We start from the raw sequence: 8,652 nt of genomic DNA, 5'->3' as shown, positions 1-8,652 counted from the left end.
TATTCTCATTCCTTTACCCATTTAAGAAATTTTTGATGTGAAAACTATAAGGAATCCTTACTATTTGCCCTTGCTAAAGGTAGTTCATCATTCTTATCGTTGTAGGGTCTTACGGAAGCCTTAGGGTTTTTTTCAATGTAGGCAATGTTTTGGTATAGAGTTGAAAAAAGGGTATTAAAAATTGTCGAGGGACTACTTGGAATCCCACTAGAACAACTTGTATCCCATTATAGCTACACCACTATAAAACGGAAAATTCTCACTATAGCAAGGTGATATCATCTCGCTCCCCAAATTTTTCACACTCTAAAATCATCAAACAATAATATTTACAAGACGTTTTATAGACTTTTCAAAGGAATTGTGATACCCATGCCCTAAGGACATGGTGAATAAAGAAGTGATACAATAGGTTGTTACAATAGATACCATTTTAACCATCACTTATCCTCAACCTACAACAATATGGAAGTAACTAAATTGATGTGTTGCAATGGTCATAAATTACTCACTCATTGATTTTGAATGTCCTTATTTTAAATCTTTAATCCGTGGATATTTGAAAATATTATACGAAATTGCATTGTACCTACTCAGCATGATTACCCTCACATTATACACCATATATAAAAAGGACCCGAAACTGTATTTTATAGAGTATACGAGTACATAAGGTAACTGAAGCCTTGATAAGACATCCAAGCATCTAAGTAAATACTAAGAAAAGTAAAATAAAAAAATTATATCCTCTCATATTATTTTGTCCTGCTATAGTAGGACCCCTGCTGCTATTGTAGAAGGTGGGATGCTATAGTGGACCACTTGCAGTTTAAAAGGGAGGAGAAATGGGTATCACCATAATTATATTCTTAAATCACATCTTTCCTTTCGTAGCCGATCAAGCACTCCTTCCTGATATCCGCATTAAGGTAAACATTCTTTCTAACTTTGTCTCTTTATTTTGTCACACTAATAATGGAAGATAAAGGCTAGAATTCATTCAAATATATTATTAGGGATGGTTTTTGAAGTTGGATGATTTTTTCCCATTTCGATCAAAATTTTGAAGCATACTTGTGTCCTTTACATTACTAATGCTCCAATGGCTTTCTAATCATAATATTTATGAAGTTCATGGATAGTTTGGGGCTTAAACAAAGGGTAGAATTTGAAGGGTACATTTTCAAACGTTTCACAACCATTGGGGCTCTGATCGGAGTGTTACCGCTAAAATTCTTTTATTTAGTATACTTATTGTACTTGAACAACCCTGATATGTTACAAAGTAATAAAATTGTAAAAATTAAAAAAATATGCCATTGATGCACTAAGATGGGTTAGGGATAATGAAGGCTATTGTAGTGACTTCATCTTACTATAGAAGAAAAATTCCAACTATAGTAGCCCTGCGAAAGCAAGATGCTTTTTGCAATAATGGGAGGTAAACAATATCCTTCCCTAAAACATTAACTCAATAACTTTGGGAATATTTAAAATTATTTAGTACTTCCATGGCCTCTAATTTAATTTCGCAGTGTTTTTGTTGGAATGCTAACGCAATGGATGAACAAAACTAACACAATGCTCCCCTTCCCTTTTAGTGGTTTCCTGACAAAACCTAACAATAAAGATACAAAGACTATCAAATAATGGAATTTTTAGGCGAGAGGATCCATTATAACAGATATTGAGGAGGAGGTACCAAAATTGTATACCTGATATAGGAGTTCATATGGATACTACTAGTGGAGCCTGCCCAAATGGAATAATGGTCAATGTCAAGGAGTTTTTAGGAAATTTTTCTACTTTTCATTGGTACAACCCTTAACCTACCATCCATATAGATGAAGTGATGGTTACCACGGATGTTTCTATGATTTATGAGGCTTTGGGGGTTACTAAATATCCCTATTGCTGAAATTAAGTCAAAGCTTGTTGTGATAAGCCTACAGTGGTTTCGAGGCACTCTGATAGTGGATGCTGACTAGGAAAAGGTCTACTAGATGATCATTGAGGAGATTAAGATTAAACACTTTAATGTAGATGACATGAGGTGGCTTAATTTTGTAACTAGGAGGATTCATATTTCGGGCAACTCCACAGATGTGACACATCCTCAAGCTTTGGTAGAAACCCATGCAATTTGGCAATTCGGCTGAATATAGAGGCCCAAATTTTGTTGGAGTAGAAGGATGTCAACAAGGAAATAAGAAGAATACTTATCTTTCTAGCTTGATTATAGTGTTATGAATCTTTTTAGGTGTTCCTCGGAAGGAATATAATTAAGTTTTGGAGTTCGACTGACCCGTTAGCCTACTCAAGGTCAAGAGTGCATATGGTTAATGTAAGAATAAAGGAAATACGGATATAGGAAAAGAAAAGTAGGGTAGAAGAGAGTGAAGAGACCAGCAAACCTCCTACATATCCCTCTATGTCTTATGAGCTCTTGTAGGTAGACATGAATATTTTGAGGAGCTATTTATACCAACCCTACTTGCCTTCTTAAGGTTCGACTCTGTTTAGTTTTAATAACCCTGTTAGACCTGGCTTAAGCTTATGCAGAGCTTTGTAGGATGTTGGATGAGGAGAAGAAGTAAAGGAATTCCCTAGATCATATGCTTGCCTAGATGTGAAGGAATGAAAAGGTCATGTTCAGGTGCATCGTCCCTCATGAGAAGCTCCCTAAGTTTAAAATGGAAGATGTTTTAGAGTTCTCATTATTAAGAGGTATAGAGAAGGAGGGCTCCAATGCTTCAAGCTTAAACAATGGCGGGGTCTAAATTTTAAGAATGCACACTATCTTGCCTCCATCTTATTATTGCTATTATATTTGTGTTTCCCTTGTTTAAGGCTTGTAAAAACAATCTTTTAGCTTTGAACACCTTTGAATACTTTAATTCTTATAATCTACGAATGAATTTGCCATTATTATCTCATTATTTAAGATATAGACTGGCTTACATACTTAATAGTATCTTATGATTATTATTTGACAAGTTGGGGTAAAGTGTAGAATCATTAGAAAGCAGAATAGGGACACTGCCCAGGTCCCTTCTATAGCAGCGTCCCTTCAACTATAGCAGCCTCACTATAATGGGAGAATTCCTGCTACAGTGGGGTTATGGCAGTGAGGTACTCCTTGCTAGTAGTGACCTTGTTAATTGATTTCTAGCAGTACCCTTCCCCTATAACAATTTTATCTATTCATTAAAATATTTTACCTATAAATCTAATATAGAAACCAGTAACTCAGAAGGTTCATTATTAACCGAAGAACTAATGATACACTCGGTTTCTCAAATAAAATCAAATATCAATAAACCCTCATGAGCTTCCTCAAACATTCAAATCTTATTGTACTTAGGAAAAGTATAAAAAAGACTCTAAAAACAAGAAAGAATTTAACAATTAGTGTTTTCATTTTTCACCCTTACATATACCATCACTTAAAGTTTATTGTACAAATCATTAAGTCAAGTTGTTAATTCATTCAAGAACCCAAGAAATATCATTAGGCAATGGTCCACAAAGAACCCAATATAATAATAACATAATATAACCCAGTTCAATCAAGAAATCTTTGAACTCACGAAATAAAAATGTACATATATGCTATGGGACTTATGACTACCCACTAGCCATGACCTAAAAAGGATGAGATTAGTCTATGCACAAAATATCCCAGACAATTAGTGGTTCACACTCTTATTCCAAGCCAAGTGTTATACTTTCATTATTCTAATGTCCCTACCCTTATCCACTAAAATCCACTAATTCAATTATGATCAAACTTTATGAGTTCATCTAACAATAGAAAATGGTACAGTAAAAAAGTACAATCACATAGTGAGTTACATAAACCAAATTCTATGTTCCTTAGCGTGCATTACATCTAAATAAATAAATAATTAGTTAACATGTACATATACAACATAATTGAGGCTGAACTCCAATTCAACCCTAGCCTACAACTTATTTAAGGAATTTGACCCCTTAGCACATCACCTATTATCAGCCAATAACCATGAAAAGGGACTACATATAGTAAATCTAGTTAACTACCTATTTTATGATTGTATCACGATATATATCTTGATACTTTCATACTTCCACAATTCCTCTAAACTAGAACATCAATAACTCCATAGCTTCTATCTTAATACTACATAATCATAGATCGGTTACTTCATAAATAACCCTAAACTCTCTTACTAGTATACTCGAAGACCATATTTTTTAATATCAAGCTAGAACTTGTATTCTAAAGATCAACTATCACTAATAGAATAAGGTTTAAGGAATTAACACCATATTTTCCATGAACTCATCTCTTCTTAAAGAATATTCCTCAAATAGTAACTATTTTATTTCCGCTTTACTACTCCATTGGCAAGCATAAAAATAGCAGGTAATTAGAAGAAATAATTCACCATACAATTACATAAATAGTAACTTCATTCTTGTTTACTCCAATATACTTGCTTTATCCATCAGATGACATTGTCCATAATACTAACATTAAATTTCCCACTAACATGCTTTATGAGTGCATTTTCAAGATAAGGCTAACTACTTACCTAGCCTACCTATGAAATAATCAACTGCTATAGAGGTATGAATTCTCCTCCTAGACCTGTTCTAGCAATTTTTATTGTGAAAAATGTGAGAAATCTTTAAGGTTTGCCCTTTCTAACTGTACTTCATTATTATCATTCTAGTTTCTTGAGGAAACCCAAGGGATTTTATTTAAAGTTAAAACATTCTGATTTAAAGCACAAAAGAAAAAAGTCTTATGATTTGCATAGAGACAGCTTGGTATACCGCTATTGTATCCTGCATGCTACTATAGATACACCACTATAGTGAGGGAAGATTCCCGCTATACTAGGGTGATGTCAACATGATTGCAAAATTTTCCTCACTATGACATCATCTAACAATAATATTTAATGGACTTCCTAAAGATTTTTAAGGAATTCCCAAACACCCTGCCCTTTCGGATGAGGTAAATATAGTTAGTATGGAATGAGTTCTTATAAGGGGTACAGGGAAGAACAATTTTTGAACTCCAGACCACAACACCCAAAAGGAAGTAGATTATAATAATTAGTAGGCGTTTGGTCATGAAAACTAATAATTTTTTAAGTTGGAGTTGGAGTTGTGTTTGACCATGTGTTTTTTGAAGGATTTTTTTTAGACTTTTGAAAAATCTTCCTTAAATATGATTTTACTCTCCCAACTCTTATAAATATCAAAATCACCCAACCAACTAATTTACCTACTAACATATAACCTAATGTGATTCTTATAAATAGACACTTTCATTTCTCAAACCAAGTTCGCATTAAGTCACAAAAAAGAGTATATTTCACAAAATCTTTCTACTCTCTCTAAAACAACAAGGTGCAGCCCAAAAATTCCTTCTAGGGTTCTTGAAGAAACCCTCACCTTTGCAGCCCAAGGTAAGTGAAAGCACTTATAGTTTGGCTTAATTATCTCATGGAATATTAGGAAAACATGCTATAGGTACCTAATTACAAATACATGGAAGAATATAGAACAAGCTACTTGCTCACTTTTTCTTTGTTATTAAGAGATCTCTTTTCTTGTTTGGTTTAAAGTGTGAAGGAAAGTGAAAGTTGAAGTTTTGAGGTGTTCAAATTAAAATAATAAGTTTTAGAATTGAGATAAGGTGACTGCTCCATTTTGATCTCCTTGTATGTGAATTTGAAAGAGAATTATGGATGTGTTGTTATTGAGAACTCAAGAGATGATGAGTTCAATAATTGATTGCTTAAATAAAAGGGATTTGAGGTTGTTTTGTGGACAGATTTGTATGTATATGTTATAGGCTACTAGCTTTATGTTGGAGAGATATATGATTAGTTTGTAATGAAATATAGAAGAAAGGTGTGACGGTACACCACCAAACCAATTGTTACATTTGTTTACTGCCTAATCTTTTTTTAGTACTGTTTGGAATATGTAATGAAGCCGAGGTGGTTTTGGTGAATCTTATAAGAACCTATATGGTATGTGGGTGTAATTAGAGGAGAAAAGGGTTAAAATAACACCCTTGATTGATAGATTAATGGTTTGCTACCCGGTTACTGTTTTGGATGAAGTAAGTAGCCTAAATATGTTAGTTGGTTGCTAATGCTAGTTTACCATATATTCTATTGTGGATAAGTAGTCTAAAAGGAGGGAAGCCAATTCGTGTTAGTTTTAGAGTTATATAACCAGGCATGTAAAGCATACTCCATTTTGTACTCTTTGGTATAAAATTGAACATTTGTTCCATCTAGTAAGTTTTGAAGGTTATCCTGTAATAAGTGACACATAATAGTAGCATATTGTATCCCATGAAGCCAATGATCTTGTTCCCACTCTCTAACATGTTAAAACACCTCAATACATGCTTATTATTACACCTGCACACCTATCTTCATTTGAAATTTTTAGAAGTTCTCCGTTTACTCAAATAAGACCCATGTGTTATTTTCAGCTCCTAAATACTTCATTTGTGTGACAACAGCTCCCTACCTTATTGTGTTGCATTAAGTGCCCTTTTATATGTCTCTTTATTAGCAGGTTATTGGTTCAAGGTACCATATTGTTATGACCAACAAAGTAACAATCTCAAAGGATAAATATACTAAGTAACGTGAATCTAAAATGAGTGGTAGCTCAAGGGCATAACCCTAGCATGGTCCGATCTCGATACCTTTATATGTGGGTTGCAGATCAGGGGCATAAATCTAGCATGGGCCGATCCTAATCTTTATATGTAGGTGGAAGCTCAGGGGCGTAACCTAGCATAGGCCGATCCTAGTTTATCTATTTACCACTGATCAACTGGTTATTTGCTTTATATATGGCTTACAAATACTTTGAAGTAAGAAAGGTAAAAATAAAGAAAGGAACATAATGCACGTAGTCCCACAAGCATATATAAAGGTGGTCTACTAGTACTACTTATACAGTTATATCTGATTTCTATTGAGCATTTGTATCATTTATTGTTACTCTTTTGCCTTGCATACTAAGTATATATTTTGGTACTGACTCCCCTTATAGGAGACATATATTTCATGTTATAGGCACAGGTGATTTGGCAAACGGGACTCCTTAGTAGAAGCCCAGGATATCCAGCTGCTATTGGTGAGCTCCAGGTTGCTTCAGGGCTTTCCGAGTCTGTTCCATATATTTTGGTATTGTGCAGAAGGTCAAGAGTATGGCGGGGGTTTGTCCCGACCCTAAATAAGTCTATGTATCTTTTAGAGGCTTTTTATACTAATGTAAAGTTATGGTAGTGTCTTGTCTCTAGATGTACTAACCCCAATGGCCAAGTGTTGTATATATCAGTTGGTTTTTTCATGTGTTACTATACTCATCGATACATAATATCATTTTTTTCAAAACCTTTGGTAGTCATAGTTACATGCATGGGAAGTACAAGATTATGAATTAGTTCTCTCGAGCCTTTACGGCTATGGGTGCATGTCTGCTCTAATAGGATTTGAGGTGTAACAAGTTCCTAAGGTTTTTATTGTGTATTTATATGTGAAACAACTTTTTGTTAATATTCAAGGGCCAATTGGATCAAGACAAGAGTCGAAACAATGAGTTAAAGATCAAAGTGAAATTAGCTTATGCCTAGCTCGTGTTTTTTATTCCCCGTTTTCGATGTTGCGTTGTTTTGAGTAATTAAATTTTTATGATTTATGATATAGGATGCTTTTTTGATGGATTATACTGATATATTAAGGATATACAAGCTTCAAATCAAGTGGAAACAACTCAAAAAGGCTTGGAATGGATCATGAAAGCACAATACACAACTTAATGCAAATTTGGACACCTGGAATGTCCAGGGCGAGTGTAGGCACGTGGAAATCACTCTGTGCACATTTTACACACCAAAATATGTAGAAGGCACCCAAAACAGTGTACCCTCATGATGGGCATACGTCGCGACCCCTACTTAAGTCAAATAGCCCTCTGAGGCGACCTTATTTCAAATATAGGGAAAACTGCAGATTTGAATACTAATCAGCTTGGGACTACTTGGATACTATAAACACATCTTTGTAACCATTATTATGGACTTTTGGACATCTTGGAGGATTAAGGAGGCTACCACAACTTTTTTTAGTGTTTATATCTCTTTACTTTAGTTTCTTTCATAGTTTGTATCATCAATCCAAGGGAATGGATGATGAATATTTCCATTGAAGGCTAAAACTCCTATCCGGGGGTAAGGCCACGTTCATGATTACTTTTTTTTAAATTAAGTTTATTAATTTACTTATTATTGTTGGTTGTTTGTTTATTCTTATTTTAACTATTTTAAGGATTCATGGCCCTTAGAATACATCAATTGTTAACCTTGTGAACTAGTGAGAGGGAATAGGGAGATAGAACAAGGGAATAAGAAAAGCATGATTTTTTCTTAATTAAATAAGAGATTTGAATTAGTATCTAGGACAGGGATGTACTTAGATGCCTAACTTGATTAATAAGTAGGATGACATTTGTAATGAACTTAAGTGAGCTATTACATCACCGCTCAACGCTGTAGTTGTAAGATTTAACTTAGGTAAAATATTAGAGGTTGTAAAACCATAATCGTGAAATTAACCCTACAAATCA

At 34.1% G+C, this 8,652-nt stretch overlaps 1 long non-coding RNA gene across 1 annotated transcript; it reads left to right on the top strand.

The window, feature by feature from the left end:
• The first annotated feature begins 799 nt into the window (after positions 1-799).
• LOC124899424 lies at positions 800-7,606 on the top strand. Its single transcript, XR_007056901.1, has 2 exons — positions 800-929; positions 7,078-7,606. It is a non-coding gene; the product is annotated as an uncharacterized LOC124899424 (long non-coding RNA).
• The last annotated feature ends 1,046 nt before the right edge of the window (positions 7,607-8,652 follow it).

This window comes from Capsicum annuum, chromosome 6 (genome assembly GCF_002878395.1).
Source record: "Capsicum annuum cultivar UCD-10X-F1 chromosome 6, UCD10Xv1.1, whole genome shotgun sequence".
NCBI lineage: Eukaryota > Viridiplantae > Streptophyta > Magnoliopsida > Solanales > Solanaceae > Capsicum > Capsicum annuum.
The sequence above is the reverse complement of the archived record's forward strand: the minus strand, read 5'-3'. Positions and strand labels throughout refer to the sequence as shown.